The sequence below is a fragment of the Hydra viridissima genome, unplaced genomic scaffold, assembly GCF_058129835.1.
Source record: "Hydra viridissima isolate aposymbiotic clone 2 unplaced genomic scaffold, HvirCarnegie_v1 scaffold_8, whole genome shotgun sequence".
Lineage (NCBI taxonomy): Eukaryota > Metazoa > Cnidaria > Hydrozoa > Anthoathecata > Hydridae > Hydra > Hydra viridissima.
In genome coordinates this window covers 5,453,008-5,467,696 of record NW_028324307.1, presented here as the reverse complement: position 1 = coordinate 5,467,696, position 14,689 = coordinate 5,453,008, and the positions used below count along the sequence as shown (strand labels likewise).

Sequence of the window (14,689 nt, the reverse complement as noted above, 5' to 3'; positions counted from 1 at the left end):
TTTGGTAATTTAATGGTTAATAGAATATTTAAACAAAAAAGGTAAAAAAATTAATTAAAAAAGTTGTTTCCGCCGCATTTAGCACCAAAAATTCTTTGTAGTTCTTAACTTTTTCACACAAAAAATACTAAAAAAAAATTAACACATAATATTTAATCCTTATTTTTATAGGTTCTATTAACTAACTTTCAAAAAAAAAATTTTTTTTTCTTTTTTCTCATGTTCTATTTAATATGTTTGAAAAAAAAAGACTATTTTATTATCTTTAGAATAAAATTTAATTAAATTTATTTGAAAAAAATATTTTTTTTTATTTAGTGGTTCTTAACTTTTTCACAATACTGTGCATGTTTTCTGGAGGTATACCTTTTAACTCTTGATATAAGTTGTTAAAATAACGGTTAAGGGTTTCTTCATTTACTAAAGCCCTACTGTGCTTTACATTGTCAGCAACCCTTTTCATCAAACAATGCCTTTTCATGAAAGACTAAACCCAATCTACAACAGGCATATCATTTTTAAATATAAAGTCTGTTATTTTCCTTTCATCACAATAACATTTAACTAAAAGTCGAATGTCCAAAGAATTAAGAGGTACCCTCCAATCTGTCATATAAGTAATTGTTTGAATAATTAAATTTTCTGTAGAACTGTCAAGTCTGATTTATCCACCATGCTTTTTTGGAACTTGATTTCCAAGTTTTACGTTTTTATGGAGAGTTCCTAGCGGAATGTTATAAGCTTTAGCTGCTTTCCTGATAGTAAATCCGTGGTTTTTCACCTAATTTACTGCTGCTTGTAATTCTTTTTGAGTGTAATTTGTTTTTTAACCTCGGCTATTTTCCTTTCTTTTGTAATCTCGAGGCATAGTTCCTTAAATTATTAAAAAAACACACCTGAATTCTTGATTAAAAAATGTTATTTTTAAATGAGCAAATAATCATTTACTGACAAGTTACACCCTCAATGTTGAATTCATTTGAACAATATGTACCTGAACTTGATGTGTAGCAACTTTTATAGAGTTTTGATGCTTCTTAAGATATGACTTGATAAGTCAACTAACTTCCCGAACAATGTAACTCATGTTGTTGATATGCGATAAAGAAAAGCCGAAAAAGAAAAATATTTTGCTTTGCCTAAAATTAAGTTTTAAATATTGTATTTAATGCAAATGGATCAAAATAACGCACAATTTAGATCTATTGTGTGTGTTGTTTCACCTTTTAGTTAACTTGGTACTGATGTTCATAGTCACCCCGCTGTTCATAGTCACCCACTTTTACGGTGATTCACAGCTAACAATGTCAGCTGTCACAAAAAAAATTTATTTCCAAGATGATCCTTGTTAGCTTCAATAGATTTACTAAACTTTGATTGATTTTTAGCTAGAACATTTTTTTCTTATCACAAAATATATAAAAAAAGGAAAAAGAGTCATATCAAGAATCATTTTAGACTAAAGAGTTCCACTATTTCGTTTCAACGGAGAATTTTGTTGGCTATGCGTCAATTAACACTCTTGACTCAGAAATATTCGTTTTGCTTGGACCAAGACTCTAAAATCTTTCAGACTTAAGCATCTGACCGGCGGTTGCTACGAGCAACATTTATCAAGTTAATTTATCCAATATAACTTTTGCAATTAATTAATAAAGAAGCGTAAATTTATAACAGAAAATAGTTTAAGGTAAAAAAAAAAGGTGCAGAGTAAACTCATTCTAAACATTTTTAAAACTATTAACTCTCTATCTGCCATGTAATTTCATCTTAAAATGAAAAGTTTTATTAAAACTGCAACAGATGCTCAGTTAAACCAAACTGACATCGCAACAAATTTTTTTAAATCAACAGCTCAGTATTGTTCAAATGATAGCAAATATACAAATCAGCAAAGCGAACAGAGGTTACTCGTGCCCTCGATATTTAGGGTAGACCGGGGCACGTTGGCCCTAGGGGCAGGATGGCCCTTTTGAGTTAGTTCTATGACTATGCGCTTCGGCGCGCTAGGAATCAAGGGGAAGGTTGACAGCACTCCTCCCCTCATTCCTCAGAAGTATCACTGATATCTGAGTACAGTTGCCAGTGTTGTATCTTTTTATCGATTTTGGATAAGCTGAAGTAAATTTTGAACAGTTTGCTTGATGTGTTTGTGTTCACCAGTCTTCGACAGTAGTGCTGTAGGTAAGTATCTTGTTTGAAGTTTAAAGCCTAAGGATTATTTTAATATACAATGTTACACAGTATCTGTTGATGGGTTAAGAAAAAAGTAATTTTTACTCTAAACATGGCGATGGGGCAGGTTGACCCAGCACAAACGAGGCACGTTGGCCATGTGGGCTAACGTACCCCGTTTACGCATGCACATTTTTTAATTCATATTAAATTGTTTGTGATGGAATAAAATGCCAGTGATAGAATGTTTTTATTAAAACGCTAATCTGATTGAGACTTTTTAGCCAGTTTCAAAACATCAGATAAGAATTAAGCCTAATAAATCAATTAGGTATTTAATAATTTTGTTAGAATCTCATACTATGTTGGGAATATGTAAATTTATATAAGAATGTAATAGCAGTAAGTAATTTTGTTTTTGTAGTATTAAAAAAATTAAATATGTAAACATATAATATTAATAAGTAAATAATACATATTTAAAAAAGTTAATATGCAATAAGTACCTAATTGTAAGTTTCAACACACATCAGTTCTAAACCAGCTTTCAAATATGTCAGGGAAGATATATCCTTATAAATAATTGGGCATTTAATAATTTTGTTAGTGCAATCAAGGTTTCATATTGTGTAGGTAATGAAAAATAATCACTATTTACTCTATATTATATGTATGTATGTATATATATATATATATATATATATATATATATATATATATATATATATATATATATATATATATATATATATATATATAATCTTTTATATACCTTTCATATTTAAAAACATAACTAACATGTAATTAATATGAAATATATTAAAAAAAGTAAAATTTAAAAAACTGTAAATATGTAATATAATATTTAACATGTAAGTTTTACAACAATTCTACATTAATAATGTAGAATTGTGTAATCAAAGTATAATGTAACATTATACTTTGAATATATTTTTAGATCTAACTAAAAATGGTGCGAAACTATGTTCGCAAGTCAGAGCGAGGAAAAGCGTCACAAGATACAATGTTACTTGCAGTAACACAAGTTACAGAATATAAAAGATCAATAAGAAAAGTTAGTATGGAGTTCAATATCCCACGGAAGACTTTAAGAAGATATTGCAATAAGTACAATCACCTCAGTTTGAACAGAAGCATTACTAACAGAAGGTAATCCAGTATGGATTACCTTCTGTTAGTAATGCTTCTGTTCAAACTGAGGTGATTAATGAGAACTCAGTGATTCCTTCATTTTCTGATAATAAAAATGAATGCCAGATTGTTGCTACTGTTGACATGCCTGAGCCAAATGAAGTTAATGAAGTAACTACTATACTAAGAGATCTACAACCTCCTAAATCAAACAGAAAACCTTGGAACAAGTTTGGCTATGCCAAAAGATTTCAGGCATGTTAATTTTTGTGTTTAATTACTGATTTGAATTTGATAGTTTGTTTCTATAACATTAGTAAAGACCCATGCACTCATTGTTAACTGTAAAACACAACCGGAATAATTAAAAAGAATGTTTATGCAATGTGTAGGCTAATTCTATTTTCTTTTCAGGTATTTGAACCTGAGCAGGAAGACTTGCTTGAGCAATACCTTATGAAAGCAAGTGACATATACTATGGTCTTTCTCCTAAGGAGGTCAGACGATTTGCATATACATATGCTCTTGCCTGCAGCAGAAAAATTCTCCAATCATGGACAGAGTTACAAATTGCAGGTTGTGATTGGTTTGCAGGATTCTTGAAGAGGCATCCAAAACTTTCTGTTCGTTCTCCTCAAGCAACAAGTTTAGCCCGCTGCACTAGCTTTAATCAGCATAATGTTGAATTGTTTTTTGACAACTTAAATAATGTTTTGACAAGGTTGAAAGTAACCCCTGCAGACATATGGAATATTGATGAGACCGGAATTACAACTGTGCAACGACCAGACCGTATTGTTGCTCGTAGAGGCTTTCCCCAGATAGGTCGAGTAACATCTGCTGAAAGAGGAGCATTAGTGACTATGGCTTTGGCAGTTAATGCGATTGGTAATAGTGTGCCCCCATATTTTATCTTTCCGAGAGTTAACTTTAAGTCCCACTTTATTCGTGATGGACCAATAGGTTGTGATAGATCAGCCCATTCCTCAGGCTGGATGACAGAGAAAAATTTTTTAAAATTTATCAAACATTTTGCCATTCACACACGTTGCTCAAACAACCGTCCTTGTCTAGTTTTGATTGACAACTACAGCTCTCATCTTGATGCACCAGTTCTTGATTTTTGCAAAGAAAATGGGATCACACTTTTATCCTTTCCACCACACTGTAGCCATAAGCTACAGTCATTGGATAGAAGTGTTTATGGTCCTTTTAAAAAGTTTGTTAACTCAGCATGTGATGCGTGGATAACTGTAAACAAACGACCTATGACTATCTATGATGTACCTGGTATAGTAAGAACAGCACTTCCTAATGCTATAACTCCAAGGAACAAAATGAGTGGTTTCCAAGTAACTGGAGTTTATCCATTTAACAGAGATATTTTTTCAGAAAGTGACTTTTTTGTCGTATACATCAGATAGACCAGATCCTGATGTTGATTTCTCCATTGCAGATCTCAATAAATCGACTGCCTCTCTGTCTACTTCAAAGGAAGAAAATTTTCCAGATTTAAATAAAATACCAGGTGCCACTCCTAACCTTTTACTTTCACCATCTCCTGAAGAAGTAAGGCCTTTTGAAAAAGCTAAGCCTCAAAAACAGAGAATAAATAGGCCTAAAAATCGGAAACGAGTTTCTGCTATATTAACAGATACCCCTGTTAAAAAAGCCTTAGAACATGAACAGAAGACATCAAAAGAAAAAAAAGAAAGGACTTTGAAACAAAATAAAACGTTTACTAAAAAGCTATTCTCTACCAAAGTAGGTGATCCAGATAATTCTAAAACCAGCAAGATTCAATCTTGTCAAACTAAGAGAAAGAAACCAAACAAGAAAGATGAGAAAGATGAGATTGAAGATGAGAATGAAGATGTTTTGTGTCTTAGATGCCTCAAACCTTTCTCAAACAGTCTTCCAGGTGCAGAGTGGATTCAGTGTTCAATCTGCCATCATTGGGCACATATGACTTGCGTAGAAAAAGAGTTCAAGGGTCTATTTTATGAATGTTTATACTGTAATGATCTTTAAGTCCCATTAGATGAAGATAGTGACTAATCTGTGACTAAATATTATAATGTATGTAACCATATTAAATGCTATGGTAAGATAACGATTGTTCATTTATATATAATTGTTTTAACTGTATGCACCTTTCTTACCTCAAATTTAACTAGAAATTATTTTGAGGGCCGATCTGCCCCAACCCATGGGCCAACTTACCCCAAGTAAGGGGCACATTGGCCCAAGGAACATCACCTTAAATAAAGCATTTTAAAAATTTTCACAAGTTTATTTAAGCTTTTAATAAAAGATTTTTTTATTTTATATAGTTTTAGCAACCTTCTCCCATTAAGAAACAAAATAAAACACGAAATGCGAAAAAGTTAGGAATCAAAGAAAAAAGGGGGGCCAACGTGCCCCGGTCTACCCTAAATGCCAGCATGAATTAGTTCCGATCGTTTAAAGACTTTCAGATATCACCTCTTCCATCCCTGTAAAAAGTATTTTTGCGAATTCTATGATGATGATGATGATGATGATGATGATGATGATGATGATGATGATGATGATGATGATGATGATGATGATGATGATGATGATGATGATGATGATGATGATGATGATGATGATGATGATGATGATGATGATGATGATGATATTCAAATATTCTTCTTCCATGAAAAATAATCGGAAATTCATTGATACTTCTAAACACAAATATCTTTTTCATCTTGGTAATAAATAATCCAATCCATTAACTTTGAACAACAAAATCCTCATAAGAATAAGTAATTTTTTAAAATTAAAAGTTTATAATTATAAACTTGTAATTTAAATGTGCTTTCTAGTTAGCACATCTTGCTTAAACTAGATATGCATTTTAAAAAATCTTTGAGGGAGAGTTTTTTCATTAGAAAAAACAAAGCTACCTGAAAACATTAACTGCACTGGTCAACAAGCTTTTTTCATCAGACATAAATTTATGTGGACTAAATAGAGTTTTTGTTAGCGATTTCAAATCTGCTTTTTGTTTTTCTACAGCATGTCTAGTTTTTGTGATAAAATTAATTATGTTTCGCGGTGATTTTGTTACAGCTTAAATAATATTACTTCTCTACTACTAATTTTCATTAGGTCATTCGTAGAACTACGAATGACCTAATGAAAATCTACAAATTGTATTTTGGATGTCCGCAAGGCGATAAGGACAAATCATGTGTGGAGCAAATAATTTGTACTTTTTCTTCTAGTGGTTTATGCGATTGGCTTCATAAGCGAAAGACTTCACTTCAATTTGCTATACCTATGATATGGAGGGAACCCTGTTTATTACTTTTGCAGCATTAAGATAAGCACAAAACGCTGCATCAAAATTTGGGTTCTGCCATCTGATCAGTTTCTTATGATGCGTCACTGTCTGTTCCAGTCCCTCCATTGAAGAGACTTCAGTCTGTTGAAGATGAAACTGAATTTAAAACTTTTACTGGCAATAGTGATCAGGATTCTACGGACTTGGACTACACCCCTGATTCTGATATACGACCAGAAACCTTTACCCAAGATGAGCTCAAAGATTTGGTTTGAGACTTATGCTTGTGAAAAGAAAAAGCCGAGCTTTTAGCATCAAGACTTAAGCAGAGACACCTAATTGGAACAGGCGTAAAGGTGTGATATTATCGAAAAGGTTATTTTGACTTATCTAAGTTTTTTTGTTGTTGATGGCCCATCTTGTTATTGCAATGACATCAATGGACTTATTGGAGTTTTATCGCAGCCCCACATAGCTTTTTAATAGCGATTGTTTCTTGAATTTTGAAAGCGGAGTTTGAAAGTGTGCTTTTACATAATGGCAATCAAAGGTCTTGCATACCATTCCACATTCCGTTCATTTAAGTGAAATACATGAAAACATAAGAAAATTACTCGAAGCTATCGATTACAAAACACATCAGTGGAATATCTGTGATTTAAAGTCATTTGAATGTTAGTTGGCATGCAAGCAGGGTTCAAAAAACTGTCTCGCTTCCTGTACCTGTGGGACAGTCGTGCTACTGCAGAACATTATGTCAAACGTGACTGGCATCAAAGGAATGAGTATAATCCAGGAGCAACTAGTTTCCAATATATTCCTTTGGTCGAACCTCAGAAAATTCTCTTACCATCCCTCCGATTTAAGTTTGTCTTAATAAAGAGCTTTGTGAACGCAATGAGAAAGACTAATTCTGTAAGACTTTAGTACCTGGTAAATAAATTTCCGAAAAACCAGCGCAGCAGAACTAAAGGAAGGAACCTTTGTTGGGCCGCAAATTCATGAAGTATAGCAGGATGCAAACGTCATAGATTTTCTTAATCTTGAAGAAAAAGAAGCTAGGCAGACTTCACATGGATTTGTCAGAACTTTTTGGGCAATCACAAATCTCCCACTTATAAAGGAATGTCGATGACTATGAAATTACATTTTTTTCATTCCCACCTTGACTTTTTCCCTGAAAATCTTGGAGCTGTAAGTGATAAACAAGGTGAATGATTCACCAAGACATTTAACTAATGGAAAAACGTTAGCAATGTTTTTAAAATGAAAGCATAATGGCTGACTACTGTTGGCTGTTAAAGAGTGAAGAACCAAACAAAATGCACAAGAGAAAATTGTATTCACAGCGATTTTAATGTTACTTTTTTGTTTGTTTTTATTCGATATACCCTTGCTCAATAAACTAATGTCAAATAATCATGGTCTATAAGCTAAACAACAATGAGATGAACTTTTGTACGATTCTGTTTCCTGTAAATCTCTCAAATATGCACAAAAGCTTTGAAATCAATACAATGCATCTCATGAGCGAAACGTGATAAAAGAAAGCTTATAACAAATTTGGAATCAGAATAAAAAACTGAGAAGAGATGAAAATGATGAGAAGAGATGAAAAAGTTTTATTTTGTTGAACAGCGTTATTTATCAACTAGCTTTAATTTACTTTCGGTTTTATTTCAATTTGACAGTAATCTCTGAAATTCGACAGCAATTCGGCAGTTATCTCTGAAACAATGTTTAGGTGAGTTATTTTTTTCTGTTAATAATTTTGAAATTCCATTCATTGCTAAAGATAATCATTTTCAATTTTTCCACTGAATCAGTTTAATGCTCTTAGCAATATTTTTTTTGTTATTGGTAATTGGTTCTTATCAACAAAGGATTTTTTACAGCTTAAAGCGAGTTTTTTTCTTTCTTGTGTAATAATTTACTGTCAAACGAACTGATTTGTCTACAAGCGAAACAATGATTTCTGCACTCAAAGCTGATACTCCTGCTTTTGGGTTGCGTTTGCTTAGCGTGTAAAGCATGTTTTCATCGCGTGCTGATAGTTATTTTGGGTGCCCTAATATGTAAGTAGTTTTTTTTTGTAGTTCTAACATTGAATTGCAAAAAATGCAATCGCAAAAAAAAAAAAAAAAAAAAAAAAAAGGAATGTATGAAATAACTTCTCAGAGATGGTCAATCTTAAGAAAGTTCAGTTTTTTTTTCCCGTGATGTTTCGTTTTAAAACTACTATAGGGGAAAGGTGCCTATGATGGCATACTTGACTTTAACGTTTCTCTGAGTCATTACCTGAAAACTTAAAAAATAATTTTTGACATAGGTGTATTCCCTCTAGCATGCAAAATAATAATGAACCTCAGAATTTTTACTATTTTGCTTTTTTATAAGTTTATACCATTAAAAAAAAAAAATACAAGTATGCCATCATAGGCAACTAACTGCTCTTATGATGGCACACTTTAAAGAAATTAGACAAGCAAGATTTTTTTTGTTTTTTATTAATGGAAACACAACTTATCAAAAAAAGAAAATCAAAAATAAATATTTTGTCTACAAGCATAGTTCACATATAAATTTTTTTCTACTTCTCTTTATGCCTGCACATAAGCAATGATACCAAGATCTACATTTTTGACAACAAATCCATGGTTCTTTAGAGCAAGACAGCAAATAAAGTTCATAACAATACAAAAACGCTGTATCAGATTCGAAACCCATTGCATTATTACTTCCTTTAATCTCCTTACTGCAGTATTTTTCTTCAACAGTCGTCTTTCTTTTTGTTTTTCTAGCAAATTTTTCCTTTTCTTTGTTATCTTTTTCTTTTGCCTTATCTTTTAATTCTTGGATATCCGGTGTGGTATTCAGAGGTCCAGTTTTTCCATGTTTTCATGCCCTTTTCAATTCAATTTTAGGGATTGCTAAAGGCACTGGACACAACTTTGTACACAAGATCTTATCCTTTCGTTGAAACAGAAGATCCAATGCATGTGGAAGCTTCTGATGGGGGAGTTCTCATTTCCAAATGCGTTGGTTTCTCAAACTCTTGTATTTTATCTTTTTGTTAGCCTGATCACCTTTTTATGCGCGTTAAAATTTATTTCAGGCATTTTTTTCAACGCATTTTGCAGACTTTCCTATGATGGCAACTTCTCGGTATGCCATCATAGGAAAGAGTCACCATATTTATTAAAACAAGCTGTGTCTACCTTATTTTACACATAGCATTAAAATAAGTATTCTAATAAATGTACAAAGCTTTCAGATGAAATGCATGAAAGTTTCACTTCTGTATGATGTATAATAAAATCGTTATCCTAAATATATGAGGGCATTAAAACTACAACACCACATGCGTAAATTTATGTTTGTTGATTACAATAGCATTATTTACGACAGAAGGACGAATTTTCACCAGAACTAATATACACATGTTGGTCTAATCACTTATACACCAAAACCAATATTTTTGGAAATATGACCAGTATGCCATCATAGGCGCTATACCATCATGTCCCCTAATTATTTTCAATACTTTCTTCGAATCACATTTGTATTTACGTTATTATAAACACAATTATTTATCTATATTTAAAAAAAAAAATGAAGTAACAAAAAATGAGAAATAGAAAACTGATCGAAATAATCTATAAAAATGTATAAAAATCAAAAAGTAATTTAATCGTTAAAGCGAGTTTTTTAAAAAAAACCTACCAAAAAAGTGTGTGGGTGTGGGGGTGGGGTGGGGAAATTATTTAAACTTTCCCTGAGACACTAATAAGTCTTTTATTAAACTTGATAATATTTTTTACATCTGACTGCGAATCAATACATTTTACAAAATACAATCTCTTTTTATACATTTTTACAACCGCGTCATTTTCACACATTTAATGCATTAACAATTACATACATTAACACCTACATTCATTAGCACCTACAAACATTAACACCTACACACATTAGCACCTACAAAAAATTAACACTTTCAAACACGCTAATTACATCTTGAAGACTTTTTTTACGACAAAAGATTTTGATTTTTGGATTTTACAGGTTGATTTACTCTAAGATTCTCCTTTTTTGCTGGTTTTCAAATTCAGCCTCGTTACAAATCTGCAACAGATCACTGCTATTCGTGGAAAAAAATAATGTAACTTTAATTTATTGCGTTTCACAAAATAAGAAAACTAAAAGTGATTGATTGGGTCAAACATAATAAATTTTAATTTTAAGAATTAGCTAAAAGTTTTTATGTATTAATAACGGGTATTAGAAACAACGACGATGGAGGACATTTCTAAACACCTCACTATTTTGCCGATACTCACGCGTGTAGTAAAAAATTAAATATATTAGCACGCATTGCAGGTTGCTACATACGTTTCCGCGCCATTATAAATGTTTAAGTATACCACATTACTTTGGTTAAAATGTGCCTCATTAATTATCTGTTCAAACAATTGCAAGTATATAAAAAATTTGTGGGTGTATGGGTGTGTGTGTGTGATTAGAAAAACTTCTTTATTCAAGAGCGCTTTAATATATTTAATGTACAGTGAAGGATGATAACCTTGTTTATACTTAAAGTTTCGTACGGCAATTACCGGCAATCCTCTTTCCGGCACCTTACCGGCAATCCTCTCTCAAAATACATAATGAAAAAACTGTCACAAAAGAAAAATTGAAACAAAAAGAAAAAGTCGTTAAAAATGCCGTAAAAATTCCCGTTAAAAAATTACTTTTGTCGTTGGTTTCACATTAATCCTCGCTGTGAAATAACACAAACATGCATCTATTCATGTCTACCTTTGATATCAATTTCTGATTTTCATTTGACCATGGAGTGTATCTTTTTGTGGTTAGTTGCTAAGGCTGACATTTCCTGATGATGGTTCATTTGGTTTTCCATTATTTTTTTTTATACGCTTTATTTCCCCTTAGATAATTGTTTGTCGTTTTTGTACCTTGCAATATTAAACGAATTAATGTGATTTGCATAACGTAATTTAAATGGTTGTTTACTTATGCCAATATATACTTTATCTACATAGTTCGGAAGGTCGGATGAAATTACGGCTTTGTATATATACAAAGCCGTTATTTTATATATCATGCTATAGGATGTATTTAGTTAGCTAAAATTGGTTTAGGGGGCAATGAAGACTGCTGATAGAGTTGCAAGATTTCTTGCTTGCGTCTGCAACTTTGTCGAAGATTTCGTGATTATGCAAGTTTATTATAGAATTTTAATTTGGCATGCAGCTGTAGCTAATTTTTAAAATGTTTTTGTTGAATATCTTGTTCAATATGCTTGTCTACTTAATCAAGAAATGACTTGCCAACTTTCATAATCATATTTTTGCTAAATGGTGGGTTGAACCATATAAAAATCGTTAATATCCAAAACAAAGAATTTATGTTGGTTTGTATTCTGAATTCTCTTTAACAAATCTGTTTCGTTCTGAGTTTTTTTCCATTTATTTAAATTCCAAGTGCTCCTTTTACTGTTGTTTATTTTGTCTAAGATTGATCTACTTGTTTTACCCTAATCGTTTTTCGTAGAAATTATTAACCGTAAATTTATTAACCGTACGCTAAGGTTGTTTGCAAAGCTCTCCTTACGATCCTTAAGTGTAATAAAAGCGCTTCCTCATGCTGTGTCTATCATGATTTCCTTACATTTTGTATTTCTTCTGTACTAGTGATGTGCGAAACTAAGATTTTAAGTTCGAAACGATTCGAAACGAAACTAAGCCACTTTCGTTCGAATTCGATTCGATTCGAAAGTACGCTGCACTGATATTGAAATTTGGTATTTAAATAGTAATAATTTATAGTGTGTGACAAAACACAGAACAGAAACGAAATATTATACATTTTATATTCAATAACCAATCATATTGCAGTTCTATGATGTAAACAAAATACTAAGCAACACAGACTAGACTCTAGAGTCAAATATAAGAGAGTGAAATCAAATGAGATGAGTATCATACAATACAATTACAATGTGTAATAATTCAAGTTAAAAAAAATCAAGTCAAGTAGCGCATAGAATAAAGACTAGGACTAGTATTATATTTACAGTTATAGTTTAACAGATGATACAATACAAGTAAAAGTACAATTCTATAATGAATGCAAATGCTATACAGTTATGTAAAGTAGTAGTACATGCATAGGCAATTGTTCCAGAAAGTCCGAGACCTTAATCTACAGTGTACTGTACTGACTGTGGCTGGCAGGGCAGTCTGGCTTCGATACGCTACTGCTATGTGCTATACTAAAAATTTTCGTGAATAAAAGTTAGTTCAGCCACATGCTCAGAGAGTAGATTACATAGCCTTCTTTTAACAATGTTACCAGACGTCGAGTTCAATCTCTCCAAATTTGCAGAAGTTGCTGGAATAGCCAATAGTGCCCTCGCTATTCTTGAGAGTTTCGGCAGACGGTGATGATTAACTTTCCACCAATCAAGTACATTGGCGTTCCTTCCAATAGGAGGTTCAATCATAAACATTCTGACCTCCTCTTGTACAGAATCTGCATCATCAACTGGCAGCATCCTATTCGCAGTTGCTGTTGTAAGCATGCTGTCGAAGTCATCCCATAAACTTCTTGGCTTGGAGGCTGCAGCCTCCAAGCCAAGAAGTTTATGGGATGACTTCGACAGCAGGACCTTAACCAGGACCAGCACTTCCAAAAGCAGGAGCGGGAGCACCAGCACTAGCAGATGTTCCTACAAAGTATTATATAATATATAATATAAATAGCCGTAAAACATAAATAGCAAACAGAAATGAAAAACTATGCATTATTGTTTTATTATTCATCTGTAATTAAATTAAAACACAATGCAGTAAATCTGAAAACTAAATCTGAACTGCAGGCCATTACAATTACCATCAAGTCTTAATCTGTGTTAATCACGTAACATAAAGCGTAATAGTTTTGGAATTGCACCTTGAATTAAGTTCGTGTCATGATCGCTCAAGGCACAATGTCCACCTCCACCAACACCAGTACCGCCACGAGATCGGAATTCCTCAGAGTACTGATGAAGACTGTCTACAACAGTAGCTTGTTGTTGTTCAAAGAAGAAGATGGATTTGTAGCGTGGATAAAGAAATGTACATGCTGCATCAGGCAAAGCTGATATGAATTGCGGAAATCGTTGGTCTAGTTTAAACTTTAATTTTCGAGCAATAAGTACACCACAACCCTTATGTGAAGGATCATTGATGAATCGCTGCAATTGCTGATTTAAGCCATGCAAAGCCGGAATTTTCATAGACAACGTTGGGTAGTTCTTGCTACATAATTTTCTACTTGCTTGTTTAAATGGAGCAAGAACTGTGTGATAGCCTTCAGCAAGCTTCCAGTCTGCTTTAGTCAAATTATCAATTTTTTCACTTATTGCTAGCTCTGCAGATATAGCATCTTTTTTTCGCATAATCTCTTCAGCATAAAGTAATCCGAGTTCCACCTAGTAGCAACATTGATTATCAGTTCTCGTTCTACCTTTCCTAATCGCTTCTGCTCTCTATGCAAATTCTGTGTAGCCTGGCAGCTATGATGATAATGTGACACAATACGACGGCTTTTGGAAAGGACAGTCTGTATTCCATCAATTTCACTCACGGCATCATTGATGGTTAATTGTAAAGTGTGATCAAAACAAAAAAGATCATAAAATGATTGTGAGAGATTCATGGCGCTTTTCATATTACTGCCATTATCACGCAACGCATAAATTGGAACAGTCCGAGGAAGCTCCCAATTATCAATAGTCTTGTCTAAAGATTCAAGAATACTTTCGCCGGTATGTTCTCCTGGAAACGGCTTGTTTTCTAATGCAAATGTCTTTAGCTCAAATTCAGGGCTTACATATGACAGAAAGAAAGAAATAAATGGATCTTGCGCCCTCGAAATCCACAGGTCAGTCGTGAATGAATGTGAAGGAATATCTTCAAAATCTCGATATATTTCATTAGCGGTTTTCTGTTTCACACTACAATATAACTCAGGTACAACTG

At 32.7% G+C, this 14,689-nt stretch overlaps 2 pseudogenes across 1 annotated transcript; one reads left to right on the top strand and one right to left on the bottom strand.

The window, feature by feature from the left end:
* The first annotated feature begins 3,398 nt into the window (after window positions 1-3,398).
* On the top strand, window positions 3,399-8,470 carry LOC149884717 (uncharacterized; annotated as a pseudogene). Its single transcript, XR_016454767.1, has 3 exons — window positions 3,399-5,432; window positions 5,662-5,825; window positions 6,583-8,470. The product of XR_016454767.1 is annotated as an uncharacterized LOC149884717 (transcript).
* Window positions 8,471-13,575: 5,105 nt separating this feature from the next.
* On the bottom strand, window positions 13,576-14,120 carry LOC149884716 (E3 SUMO-protein ligase ZBED1-like; annotated as a pseudogene).
* Window positions 14,121-14,689: the final 569 nt, after the last annotated feature.